Source organism: Budorcas taxicolor, chromosome 13, assembly GCF_023091745.1.
Source record: "Budorcas taxicolor isolate Tak-1 chromosome 13, Takin1.1, whole genome shotgun sequence".
In the NCBI taxonomy this organism is placed as follows: Eukaryota; Metazoa; Chordata; class Mammalia; order Artiodactyla; family Bovidae; genus Budorcas; species Budorcas taxicolor.
The window spans coordinates 63,136,525-63,151,091 of NC_068922.1; the positions used below are offsets into that span (position 1 = coordinate 63,136,525).

The window sequence follows — 14,567 nt, forward strand, 5'->3', positions numbered from 1 at the left end:
TGTAAAAATGCTTTAATAACTATAAAGCAATTTAGAAATATTTGATTTTTCTCGTTGTTATGGCAATAGGAGGGTGAACCGTAGCATGACAACCCTTCCCCTGAGAAGCGGGAAAGGTGAGAGGGGTTTAGGAGCTTGACAAACAAGTATTTAACTGAGAAATCTGCAAGTCACTAGCTGTGTGACCTTGAGCTAGTGAATTTACCTCTGAAAGGAAGATCGTGGATTTACAGTGCCCAGAATATAGTAGGGGTTAATTCGATGTTTTCATCATTCTAACAAAGGAGCAGAATAACCCACCCTGAGGATGCTCCTTTGCTGATGATAGTCAACAGATACTCTGGAAATTCTTTTGGGGGGCTTACTACATTCATGGTATTCAGAGGGTGAACAAAACACAGCTTCCACCCTCATGAGGGAGAAGACAGGAATATAGATGAAGAAAATATTGTCTAGTGATGGAAAGTGCTAAAAAAAACAAACCAAAATGGGTTGGGAGTGATGGGGTAGGAAGGGGTGCCACTTTAGATAAGGTGGTCAGGGAAGTCCTCTTGAAAAAGGTCAAGTTTGAACTGAACCTTGAGAAGTTGTTAGTTCTGTAGAAATCTAGGGGAGAATCCTTCCAGGCAAGCAGACAGCAGTGGAAAAGGCCCAGAGATTGGCCTCTTTTAAGAAACAGAAGACCTCTGTTTATGGAATACAGTGACTGAAGAGGAGAGTGGTGTAATGCAAGTGGGTGTGGAGTGGACTTTGAACTTCCTGGTGAAGAGTTTAGATTTTATTCCAAGTGGATGAAAAACTGTTGGAGGATAATTTTGGCTGTCCTGATCATTCACATTGTTTTAAAAACACATTGGGCCTCTCTTTGGAAAACAGACCTGTGGGGGTGAGAATGGGAATGGGGGGTGCGAATGGGAGAGGGGAGACGGGTGAGGACCGAGGCAGCTGGGCATTTGCGGCTTGGACTCCAGTTGTAGTTCCGGAGCTGGAAAGCAGGGTTAGATTTTGCTGTCTTTAGCATTTTTCTTTCATGACTCTCCCTCAATCAGGATCCTCTGTTGTTCACAGAGGTAGTGAGAGTCGGTGTTTTGACCAGTCTGCATTTGGGGAGGGCTTTGCCCATTGCTGGGCGGAGGAGGGCATCAGTTTACATCATCTCCCATCTGAGAGGGCAGGTCTCCTGTGGTCTTTTGGTCTGGAGCTAGTTTTGTTTCTGCAGTTCTAGAGGTGATTGAATTGTCAGAGAGATTGCCAACCAACTATGAGACTACCAGGCTCAGCTAGCTGTGAGAACATTTTGGAAAGCAGTCTGTTTTCTTGAGTTTACCTGAGAGGTATCCCCTTCTTTTTAGTGTCCTCCAGGGGAAAAGTTGTATTTGCTTATAGGGACAGTGCTATGAGGTGTTCACACCACAACGTATCATTTAGTCACTGATTGACTCGAACTGTGCTGGGACTTGGAAGAGATGAAAATACACTCTGCCTGCCCTCCTTTTGGATGTGTGTGTGTGTGTTTTTAGTTTGTGTGTAAGAGGATGAGGAGGAGAGAGGAGGAAGAGTGGGAAGGGAAGGAGGAAAGAACACCAGTCAGTGCTGAGATATGAGTGTGTGTGTTTACATGGGGCTCAGGCTGCCGAGAAGAAGACTCTTGTCTGGAGGGCAAAGGGCAAAAGCAGCTTGGCTGAGGAGGGAGATGTGAAGTGGTCAGCAAGGGTATTGGGGAGCCCCAAGTGACAGCATCCCCTGGTGGAAGTCTGTTGGGCAGGAGAGCGGGTGGGTAACCCTAGGGAGTGACCTGTAGCCTTGAGACTTTGACCTGGAGATGGTGAGGAGCATTGGCTATCTTAAAGCAGAAGAGATCAGTCAGCTTGGATTTCTGAAAGCACTGCAGCAGTTTCAATGAAGGAGTGTCAGCTGACCAGGAAGGGACTGGGGGCAGGAGTCCAGTAAAGGGTCAGGGTGGAATCTCATGGACAGTGCGTTTGAGCTAGCTTCGTCATGAACCGTGTCTTGGGCAGGTCACTCTCTACCTCAGATTCCTCTTAGCAGTAGGGATACTAGTATCTACCTTATCAGATTAACTTATGATATGCATGTAAAGCTCTTAGTAGAATGCCTGGCATACAGTGACCAATCAACGGTGGCCATTATCATTATTACAAAGAGACTCCAGGTGGGAACAAAGGGCCTAGAGAAGCATGGAAGACTTGACAGGAAGTAATAGACATCAGAGGCTTTTCTGAAAGAGAATCAGAAGGCTGGTGGTTGATCACAACTGTGGGCACGATGAGGGAGCGGGAGGAGTTGAAGGTGATTCCTAAGTTGACAGCTCAGACAGTGCGTGGATAGCGAAGCCACTAATCAAGTTTGGAAACACAGAGGTGGGGCAGGACTTCATAACTGTGAGTCTTTTGACGTTTGTGAAACTCCTTTTTTCTCATGATATTTCCTTGAGACTGAGCCCCATGAGACAGGATATGTTAGTCATGTTCATTACTGTGTCCACTGGACTTTGCACGGTGCTTGCATGTAGTATTTATGCTCAGTAAGTATCTGTTAAACGCATGCAAACAGTCTTGAGGGTATGTTCTGTCATTCCTATTGTCTGGAGAGGAAACCGAGGCTGGAGAGAGGAGGTAACTCGACTCAGAGACCAGGTCTTCCGGTGGCCATGGGCATCTTGTGTTCTGTTTACTCCCGTGCTGGCTGCAGGCCTCATCATGACCTTTGTCATCGCTTAGCTCATTAAACACCCACCTGTGCAAGGTGTGGTGCTGAATCGGGGAAAAGAAGTGAGACAGGGCTAGGTCCTGCCCTGTGAAGTGTGTAACCAAATGTGGATGTTATTTTTGTGATATACATATTAGAAAGATGACAACTGGTTCTTTGAAACAAACCTCTGCAGTTCAAGTCAATTATTTGCATCAGGCAAGTATGTTCCAATAAATGGTTTTAGTTAGGGGCCTAGAACAAAGTTTGGATTACATATTTTTTTTCCCAAATTTCTTTTCGTTTTCTTTAGTTATATATTCATTCTTAGGCATGTGGCAGGCTCTTAAACTGTGTCTTAGGTCCCATGCTTAACACGAGGAGCTTAGTACTTGGAATATAGAGAAAACAGATACATCCAAGGCACTTAAATATTGTCATTTTTCCTTTTCTATCAAGTGGAAATAGTATTCATCGTACATGACTATGGTGTGGATTAGCTAAGATAATATAAGAAAGAGTGTGGCACACTGTAAATATTGAGTAGGTAAACTATCCTTTACTGATAAAGTTGTTATTGATCAAAACTTTTTAAAAATTTTATTTTTAATTGGAGGATAATTGCTTTACAATGTTGTGTTGGTTTCTGCCATACATCAATCTGAATCAGCCATAGGTACACATATGTCCTCTCCTTCCTGAACCTCCCTCCCATCTCCCACCCCATCCAACCCCTTGAGCAAACTTCTTGGGTTCAGTTGTCAAGTGCAAAAGTTCTTTCTCTGAGAACTGGATGGGAACCAGAGTTGCGGTGTAGGTGAACTGACAAAAATCTCCCCAGCTTAGGTCTTTTTTGGGATCTTTCTAAACAGTGCCTGGTTGGTTTTCTCCTTAAGAAAGATGATCATATAGCAAACATTGTTTTCTTCTTAAGGCATTGTAACTAGTTATGAAATAAGCTACCCTATGTGGCTCAGATTTCTCTGTTTTCCCATTTTAATAAAAATGAAAGCTGACTGTTGAAATATTTTTAGTTTAACAAGAGACTTACATGAGATTGAGAAATACAGGTTGGATACCTCCCCCTACACTGGTACATTTCTCTTGGATTTATGGATGCAAATCAGTTCATTTTTAGGTTCATTTGGGTTCAGTTGAAAATGTCTGATGGAGGCAGATAGGCCAGACGCTCATGGGAAATAAATCTTCATTAAGTCCTGTTCATTGCTGGAGCCAAGGTGGCTTTCTCATGTTTAATGAAGTTGCTCTAAAATGTTAGCATGTGGGAAGACATCTTCATAAGTTAAATTTATAGTGATCGTGGCTTTTTGGTCCTCTGTAATCAAGATGTCAGGTTGAAAAGGACAGCGTCTTAATGGTACATGTGCCAGCAGGAGCGCCTGTCCCAGAGGCCCAGGGACGGAAAACCTGAAACCCACCCAGGGAACTGAGCAATGGCGATTGCCCCTGGTGCTGCTTAAGTTTCTTGCTTAAAGAGATGGTTGGCCAGATTGGCTTTGGTTTATTTCTTAAGACAGATGGAGTGTCAGAGAGGCCTTATGTGTTGGCTCTCCAAACATGCTAGCGCCTTTGATTCAAGTTACAAAAAAAAAAATTTTTTTTTTCCCTATTGGGTGGGAAGATTAAACATTTTTAAAGTGCCTGCCAGTGGGTTTCTAGTGTGATTTGAAATTCAAGATAGATTTTGTTTAGAAGTTTAGCTAAACGTGAGGACCTTTGAGCTGGAGTATTTTGCTCAAGGAAGTTCTGAGTTGTTCTGAGTTGGGTTTGAGTGTAGAGAGCTAGGTTCTGGAGAAGAGCTTGTGAAGATGTGTTTGAACCATGTACTTCTGGGGCAGAAAGCCAGGGCCTGATGTTTACAGTGGTCCAGAGTCCTGAGATGGAGTTCTAGCCTGCTGGGAGGAGACTGGGGTTCTTGGGGCCTTGAGAGATTCCTTTGCATAGGAAAAGTTTGTGAAAACTTGATCCTCTTACCCAGAGTTGTTTTGTACTCTGCCACTGTCTTTAAAAAAAGCGAGAAAGAGGAAATCCAAAAATTGACAACCTTATATTGGTCACTTTGAGGATTTGTTGCTTAGTCTCCCAAGTCGTGTCCGACTCTTCTGTAACCCCGTGGATTTTCCAGGCAAGGATACTGGAGTGGGTTGCCATTTCCTTTCCTCCTTTGAGGATGGATGGTTATAATTAGAAGGAAAATTTGAGCATAGCAACAGGAAACAACAAGAGGCCTAGCTGCATATAGTACTGGGCTGTTTTTAAGCTGTCTGGCTCAAGTCAGCAGACGTTTGTTGAGTTCCTTTTAGGAGGAAAGTAGCCCGAAGGTGTAGGTAGAAGATTTCCAAACTGAGTGCCAGTTCACCAGTCACCAGCAATACCTTGGCAGTTATCCTCTCTGAGTCTGTTTCCCCATCTATAAACACAGAGTAAGAACAATACTTCTTAGGGTTCTTGTGAGGCTGTAGAATGAAGCGACACGTGTGAAGTGCCTAGCAGAGTGCCCAGCACAGAGGCGGCGCGTACGTTCCCTTGGGTTCCCAGTACAGTTTCAGGCACACTAAGAGGTGGAAAGATGGATGAGACGCTACAAGGGCACACAGTTAGTGAAGATGACACGCACACGTACGAGTAACTGATAAAAGGCAAACCATGTACAAATGAAGTGTTAGAGAAAAATCCAGCAGGAAGAGATGAATTCATTTCTGAGGGTTGGCAGGTTCATCTCACACAGCCATGCATCCAGTACCCAGATTCCCTTCGCAGTGTTCCTGCTGAGCGATTAGCCTCTGATTGAACCTCTCTGCCGACAGGATTTGTATTAGGTGCCTTGTCCTCTCACGTTACTGTGTAGTCTGCCTTTGGACGGCTCTGACTATAAATCCACCTTTCTTACTTGAAACTGAGGTCCGTCTTCCTGTAGTGCCGACCTCCGGTACAGGCTGGGGTGGTGGCTCCGCAGGGAAGCAGCTTGGGCTGGTGGAAAGAATGTGGGATCTGGAGTTAGAAGGTTTAGGGGCGAATGCCACCCCTGACACTAGACAATGGTGAACTGTTTGCTTCAGCTGGAAAAACAGGTGGTGAATTCTGCCTCGGAAAACAGGTCTAATCCCCCTTTGGGAAGATAGATCAAGGCAGATGGGGCTTAAGTCTCAACTTGCACCTCTCTTGGACAGATCTTCTGTGTTCCATTGACTGTTCCTGGCCTGGTGTTTTTCTTCTTTCCTTGTTACCCTGCTGTAGGTGGGCTCCTGTTCATCAGTGTCGCTCTTAAGGTGTGAAGTGGGCAGAGCTGACCACTCTATAAATGTGCCAGCTGAGGTCTGAGCACTGCAGCCCAGAACACGCACTGGCTGTTTGTTAGGAATTAATTTAGTTCTGTGTGCTGTATGGCCCTGATAATTTCCGTATCACTGAGAATTTTTCTTGTTGTTGTTTTTTTTTTACACTCGATTGATTACACTTTCCCGTGGCCTTTCATTAGTGAAGGAGCAAGCATCTAGGAGCCCCTAAAATTTGTTCCAGGTGGCACAGTGGTAAAGAATCCCAAGAGACACTGGTTTGCTCTCTGGGTCAGAAAGATCTGCTGGAGGAGGAGATGGAACCCATGCCAGTATTCTTTTTTCTTTTTTTTTTTTTAATATTTATTGTTTTTATTTATTTGGCTGCACTGGGTCTTAGTTGCAGCATCGGAATCTTCCATGTTCATTGCAGCATGCAGGATCTTTAGTTGTGGCATGTGAACTCTTAGTTGCAGCATATGGGATCTAGATTCCCCACCAGGGATCGAACCAGGGCCACCTGCGTTAGGAGTACAGCGTCTTAGCCCCTGAACTGCCAGGGAAGTCCCCTCCAGTATTCTTGCCTGGGAAACTCCATGGAGAGAGGAGCTTGGTGGGCTATGGTCCATGGGTTCGCAAAGAGTAGGACACAACTGAACATGTGAGACACACACACAGAGTTTGTTTGATCCTTCTTAAGGAGCCTTAGCTGAAGGATTGAATGATTTAAGTTCTTAACACGAGCATCTGGCTGGCTTGATTCTCCCATAGCTTCTATTTCTAGCTTTCCCTCCTCCCTCTACGTTACATGGCAGAGCTGGTGGGAGGGCTAACTTGAGGGATGCAGGAAAGCTATATGTCTTCATGGTCTTGGATGTTTAGCTCAGGAGGATATGGTCTAGTAAAAAAAGCTCTAAGTTTGGGATCGGGCGACCTGAATTCACATTCCACCTCTGCTTGCTGGTAAAAGTCTCCTCCTGTCTCTGACCATCAGCTTCTTCAGCTGCAAACACAGGATACAATATTTACTATACAACTTTGCTTCTCATGAAGAGAATAAACAGGTGGTTGCTGGAGGAGGACAGGAGTGTGTGGATGTGAATGACATAGGTGAGCAAGATGAAGAGGTACAGACTTTCAGTTATAAAAGTAAATGAGTTAGACTTCCCCGGTGGTCCAGAGTTAGGAACCCCCCTGCCAATGCAGGGGACACGGGTTTGATCCCTGGCCTGGGAAGGTTCCACGTGCCACAGGACAGCCAGGCCTGTGCCACCACTACTGAGCCCACACGCGGCAATGACTGAAGCCTGCACTCCTAGAGCCCGTGCTCCACAACAAGAGAAGCCACCGCCACGGGAAGCCTGCCCAGCACGGCTAGAGAAAGCCCGAGCACAGCGTCAAAGGCCCAGTGCAGCCCAAAATAAAACAATGTTAAAAAAAAGTCAGAGGACATGTGCACAGCATGGGGAATTTAGTCAGTAATATTGTAATAACTTTGTATAGTGACAGATGATAGCTCGGCTTATCAGGGTGCTTGTTTTGTATAGAAATGTTGAATCACTGTGTGGGCACCTGAAACTAACAGAGTACTGTAGGTCAATTATACTTCAGTTAAAACAAAAGACACCAGTGTTGTAAATTGACTTCAGTTTTTAAAAAATTGAAAACAACAGCAGTAACAGCAGAACTTTGCTGCTGGAAGTGTGGTCTGTGGGAACACTGTGAAATTGTTAGACATGCGGACGCCCAGTGAAGCTGAACCTGCACTTTTGTGAAATCTTCAGGTGGCTTGTATGCACGTAAAAGAGACGCCTCTCTATAGTTACATAGCTTTCCCTCTTCCTTCTTGCTTACGTTGCTTCTTGATTACGTGAGAATGCTGGGCGTTTTTCACATGTCCATGCCAGTATTCTTTCTTTTCCTAGATACTCAGGAATTCTGTGTACCTGGCTAATTTGCTCACTCGTTTTGCGGCTTAATGATTGAACTCTTATCCAGCTCAGCCTATCCCAGCTACCTTCAGAGTTCTGATGAGGCCACAGAATAGTTGGAGATTTCAGTGAAAGGCTGCCTTCCTTCCCTTGAAAAAGAACTGGAACACGTGTCCTGCTGATGGGGTAGCAGCCTTCTTCATGAAAGAAGCCTGCCATCTAGATAACTGACATGCATTCAGTAAAGCGGTCGGTCATGAAGGCCCACTGACTGGCAGGCGCCAGCAACCCCGGCTGGTGTTGCTCATAAGTTAGAGGTAGTTGCTAATACGTTGACGGTAGTTCCCTTCCTCAGTGAGCATCACTGCCTGGTGGGAGGACCAGGGGGTAAAGAAAGAACTTCCTTTTGCCCAGTGAGCTTGTGTAGAGCACCAGAAGGACCCCAGGTGCAGAGATAACTCCACCTGGAGTGGGCTAGGAAGTGAGTTTTTTAAAGTCATATTTTTTTTCCACCAGAAATCTTTTTTCAGTGAGTTCTGATTTCTTGGTTCAGTGGCTTTATGAGTGTTTCCTGTTCTGTTCATCTGGCACTGATACTGTTCTGGTCCACCAGTTTTCTGCATCAGGAGGAACAGATGTTCTCCGAGTGCCTGTTCTGTGTTGGGAGCTGTCTGAGATGCCGTGTGGATTTCCAGGCAGTGAAAAAGACACAGCTTGGACCAGTGGATCCTACCATTGGACAGATCTGTGGCTTTCTCAGAGAAAGAAGTTATCACAACTAAATAGCGCGTACGTTTTCTGACTGGAGTCTTAGAACCATCCTAGGTAAAGTATCTCTTTCAGGAGTTTTTGGATAAAGTAAAGCTAGAAAAATCCAAGGAGTTTCTCAGCTAGGCAAGAGGGAGTGAGGTGGGATGATGAAACAGGGAATTCCACCATTAAACTTGCCCTATTTGATTCTGTAAAATGACATCTTTTGTGGATTTTAAGGTGTTAGTGAGTTTTTGAGCAGGGATTCCTGATTGGGTTTAAAATCCAGCAAAAAGCTTTGTCATCTCTTTTTCACCCTCAAAATAAAACAACAACAACAACATATTAAAAAATACAACACAACAAAACAGAAAGCCCCAGCATCAAGCATCAGGTTGCTTAGGAGTCTGGGCCTGGAGCTTGGCACAACCTGCTGAAGTCAGTTTTCTCCCATTGAACAATCAGGACGGTTGAGTTTGCTCAGTGCCAGGAGGCTCTGTGGTCCCAAAGCAGGAGTTCAGGCCTTCACCCAGTCAGGGTTTCCAGCTGAAATGTGGGGCCCTGCCTTACAGTCCTGCTCCCGGGAGGCCCAACTCCTGGTGAAGGGATAAACCCTGGACAGCAGTAATTAAAGTCCAAAATTGGCCATGGGTGCCACCCAGGAGGACACCCTGAATGCAGCTCAGTGGAGATTTGAGTTTGGGAAATTGGCCTCAGTTTAGGATTGGGGATGGCAATGTGATCTTTTGCATTAGGCTGGTGACTCAGACGGTAAAGAGTCCTCCTGCAATGTGGGAGACCTGGGTTTGATCCCTGGGTTGGGCAGATACCCTGGAGAAGGGAACGGTTACCCACTCCAGTATTCTGGGCTAGAGAATTCCATTTACTGTATAGTCCAGGGGGTCAAAAAGAGCTGGACATGACTGAGCGACCTGCGCTATACAGGAGTAGGTCGCTGCGAGGTGGGGCAGGGTGAGATGGGGGTTGGGTGTAAGCCTTTCGTTTTTGGTGTATGCCGCCACCTCAGCTCTAGTTGCGGCGGGGAGGACTTTTGCCTTCATCGGGCTTTTTGAGGAGAGTGTGTTTGAGGAGGGGTTTGAAGTGGGCTTAGAGACTGTGCACTGCTTCGGGACTCTGCTGTTGAGGCCCCGGATCTTTTCTGTCTTCATTCTGCACAGGTGAGACATTTGCGCTTTGTTTTTTGTTTCAGATGGTCCATTTTATTTTTTAAAATTTGTTTTTATTTATTTACTGATTGTACCACATGGCAGGCATGTGGATCTTAGTTCCCTGAACAGGGATCAAATCTGTATCCCTTGCATTGGCAGTGTGGAGTCTTAACTGGACTGCCAGGGAAGTTCTGAGATAGTCCATTTTGAAAGAAGGTTGCTAGAAACTTCTGTTTCATTCATGTACCCATTTGATAAATATATGTGAACTTGAGCTGTGTGCCAGATACTGTCCTAGTTTACTGGGTAAGTGCAGATGGAGTCAGGTCATTGCCAGTGAGGTGCTCACAATCTAGCCAGAGTGACAGACGAGTAAACAGATGTAGTCAAGGTACAGTGTGATCTGTTCTAGAAGCACATTTAGATTTCACGGTACAGGATATGCTGTGAGGGAGTCAAAACAGCTCTGTGTGTGTGTGTTACTTGAATCTGTGTTTTATTAAATAGTTATTTTGGAGAGTAGTAGAATGTTAAAGCAAGTAGGGAATTCAAAACGTATGAGTGCTTGAAACTTTGAATTAATAGGAAAAGTTTTGAGAAAGGAAAACCAGGAGCATAGTAATATAATGTGCCATGTGCTCAGTCGTGTCCGGCTCTTTGTGACCCCAGGGACTGTAGCCCACTAGGCTCTGTCCATGGGATTTTCCAGGCAAGAGCGCTGGAGTGGGTTGCCATTTCCTCTTCCAGGGGATCTTTCTGACCCAGGGACTGAACCCGTATCTCCTGTGGCTCCTGCATTGCAGGTGGATTCTTTACCCACTGAGCCATCAGGGAAGCCCTATGGTAATATATGTAGTACTTTGAAAACATACCTTATTTGAATCAGAAGCCCCTTTGGTGGGGAGGTAAGAATGGATAAATGTTTAACTTGGTTGGGTGATAAAAATAATTAGCTTTAGAATATTGAAGTGTAGCTTATTCTTACTTCTATAAAAAGAAATAGTAACTAATAAACCTGAGGAATAGCTTCTTTACTGTCTGCTAAAGCAGGAGCTGTAAGTTCTTTGTAATCTGTGTAGATTTGATAGTTGTAAAAGCAAACAGACTTGTACACATGAGTAGCCTGGCTGCTGCTCTCTGCAGAGGCTTGCAGAGGAGTTGCCACTCAGATGAAGCCATCTGAAAGGCTCCCCATTTGGGTGAGGAGTTTGATTAGCTCTGTGTCCCCAGAGTTCATGAGACTAGTTTCTTAATTTTCTGTTAGCTGGATCAGTCGCTTTCACCTCTCCAGAGCATTTTCTCCTTTTAGAATCTTGCTCAAGGGTAGTCAGTGGTTGTAGATTGCTTGGCAGGTCTGGAGTTAAAAGATTTAGGTGTTGAGTTGTAGTGGATGCTGAGCCCTGTGTGGCCATGTCCCAGGGGGGAGTTGGTATCAACCTGGCATTCAGCTTGTTGCTCTTAGGAGTCAGGGCTGCAGGGCTTGCGGCTACGACAACCCCCCCACCCCACCCCACCCCTTTCTTTTGGCCACATCATCGGCATGTGGGATCTTAGTTCTCAACCAGGGATCCAGACTATGTCCACTGCAGTGGAAGCGTGGCGTTCTAACCACTGGATCACCAGGGAAATCCCTGACCACTCTTCTTATGTTTAGATTTTAGAGGTAATTTCAGAGGTATAAAGGACAAAGAACACTATAAAAACACCTTAAGTTATTTTCATCATTCTAAAAAAATTTTTTGAAGCAAAAAATTATTTTTTCAGGGGAAAAATCTTCAGAAAATGAAAATATTCCCCCCATCTTTGGGAAATGGCATGGACTCTACAAACTTGATCACATTTGACCTTTTCAACAACGTTGTATATGAAGTGGTATTACCTTCCCACTTTTAGAGATGAGAAAGCCAAGGTTCAGATTACTTGAATCACTGGGCTGACCCAGGAAGCTTGGGCATCCTGAGATGGGCTGCATCACGGTGGGCTCTGGTATCTTTGGTGTTCCATAGGACCAGGACTCTATAACCTTGAGTGCTTATAACATACCAGTGGATAAAGTCTTGTCATTGGAAAGTAATTTTTACAATATTCCCTCTAGAGTATGAGCACCTGTTACTCTGCAGGAGAGTGCTTCGCATTTGTGCTGGGTCTGTGGCTTCCAAAACCCTTTCCACATCCATGATCTTATTTTGAAACCCAGAGAAAGTTCTATAAGGCAGGTGGGACAAAGTGATGTTAATCCATTTTGCAGAGAGAGAAACTGAAAGCTCAAAGCAATTAAGTGGTTTCCCTAGGGCCTGAGCCAAGGCTAGCCTTCCTGAGGCCCCAGGTCTCTCCTGCCCCATCCTGCACCATCCTGACTCCCTCTCATTTACGCTCAGTCTTGAAAGGCTGAGTGTCAGTAATGGGCTGGGTCAGATTGAGGAGGAGCAAGGCTGTGGGTTCTTAGAGTGACTGAATCATCTTAACACAGTGGGACTAGTGCCAGAGAGAAGATGGACAGGAGATTGTTCTTACGTGTCTGGAATGGTTTGAGAGCTTTTCTTATTCACTGTATTCATTCATTCCCAGTCTGCTACATCAGCATTGTGCACTTCCCAGCCTGGTTCCATTCTTCTACACCAGTAAGCTCCTTCTCTCAGTGGCCTCTAGAGCAGTGTTTCTCTGCCTCAGCACTGTGGACATTTTGGGTTGGATGGGGAGTGGTCCTGTGCATTGCAGCCTGGTTAGCAGCACCCTTGGCTTCTGCTCACTAGATGTCCACAGCACACCCCCACCCCAAACTGGCCACCAAAAATGTCTGCAAACACTGCTGAGTGTCCTAGGAGACAAAAGCTCCTGGAGTTGAGGACCACTATTCTAGGACTGGTGAAGCCACACAGGTACAGCTCTAAAGCTTCAGAGGTTGGCCTAAGGGGGAGGGATCTTAAGGAGCAGAGCCGGGAACACCTGTTAGAGTGTTTTTTAATTTTTAAATTTATTTTGTTGAAGTATAGTTGATTTACAGTGTTTATTAGCTTCTGCTATACAACAAAGTGATTGATACCTATATACATTCCTTTTCATATTCCTTTCCATTATGCTTTATCACAGGGTGCTGAATGAAGGGAGGGCTTCCCAGGTGTCTCAGTGGGTAAAGAATCTGCCTTCAATGAAGGAGCCACAGGAGACACGGGCGGCTTCAGTTCTCTGGTTGGGAACATCCCCTGGAGAAGGAAATGCCAACCCACTCCAAGAGTCTTGCCTAGAAAATCCCATGGATAGAGGAGCATGGTGGGCTACAGTCCGTGGGGTCACAAAGAGTTGGTTTGTGATAGTTGATTTACAGTGTTTATTAGTTTCTGTGGTACAAAGTGATTGATACATTTATACATACATTCTTTTTTATACTCTTTTCCATTATGTCCATATGTTTTTTGGAACTAGGTAAGGGTCCTCCAACCTGAAAAGACCGAGGGTCTCTGGGGTGATGAAAGAGTGCTATACAGTAGGATCTTGTTTATGCATCCTGTATGCAATAGTTTGCATCCACTAATTCCAAACTCCCAGCCCTTCCCTCCCCTCCCCCCCACCGTTTTGGCAACTATAAGTCTGTTCCCTAGGTCTGCAAGTCTTTTTTTGTCTCATAGGTAAGTTCATCTGTGTCATGTTTTAGATCCCACATATGAGTGATACTGCGTGGTGTTTGTCTTCGTCCTGCTTCCTTTAGTATGATAACGTCTAGGTCCATCCATGTTGCTGTCTGTGTGTATATACCACATCTTTACCGTTCATCTGTTGATGGACCTTTAGGTTGCATCCTTGTCTTGGCTGTTGTAAATAGTGCTGCGTGAACACAGGGGTGCATGTGTCTTTTTGGATTATAGTTTTGTCTGGATATATACCCAGGAGTGGGATTCTTGGATCATATGGCCCCTCTATTTTTAGTTTTTCGAGAAACAACCGAACTGTTTGCATTAGTGGCTGCACCATTTACATTCCCACCAACAGTGTAGAAGGCGTTCCTTTTCTCCACATTCTCTCCAGCATTTGTTATTTGTAGGTGTGTGTGTCTGTGTAGATTTTTAATGATGGTCATTCTGACCAGTGTGAGGTGGTACCTTATTGTAGTTTTCGTTTGCCTTTCCTGTTAGATTATCTTTGTTGTTGTTCTGCTGAGGAAACCAAGGTTTGGAGATAGCTCAGGGCCTCCTGGCTCTGCTTTCTGGGAGTGTAGTTAGTATCAGGATCTGGACCTGAATCCTTCCCCACCAGGACTCTTTCATCACCCCAGAGACCCTCGGTCTTTTCAGGTTGGAGGACCCTTACCTAGTTCCAAAAAATATTTGGTACGGTCGTGTGGTAATAGTTGTGCTTTTAGTACCCGTTAATTAAGAAGGTACATTATTCCCTTCAACCAGTGTTTATTGAATACCGACTATTTTGTGTCTCTGTCCTAGGAGTGTGTCTGAGATGAATGGTGGAAGGTGGCGAGGTGGTGGTGGTTTTAGTTATTGTGTGATGTATCCATCACTCAGTGTGCAGAGAGTGCTGGGTCGGTGCATTCAGAGAGCAGCGGAGTGATAACTGTCCCCGTGGGCCCACACCCCTAGCCCGGGAACCAGTTGACGCGTTATACTATGCGATTTGAGAGAACAGCAGGCCTCAAACTCCAGGCTGTTCTTGAAACCATGAATTGATAGCCACACTCGAGATGGAAATCTCTACACTCTGTG

The 14,567-nt window shown here is 45.1% G+C and overlaps 1 protein-coding gene across 1 annotated transcript in view; it reads left to right on the forward strand.

The window, feature by feature from the left end:
- Positions 1–14,567, forward strand: part of CHMP4B (charged multivesicular body protein 4B) — a 46,180-nt gene that overhangs the window by 1,261 nt on the left and 30,352 nt on the right. The window lies entirely within an intron of this gene.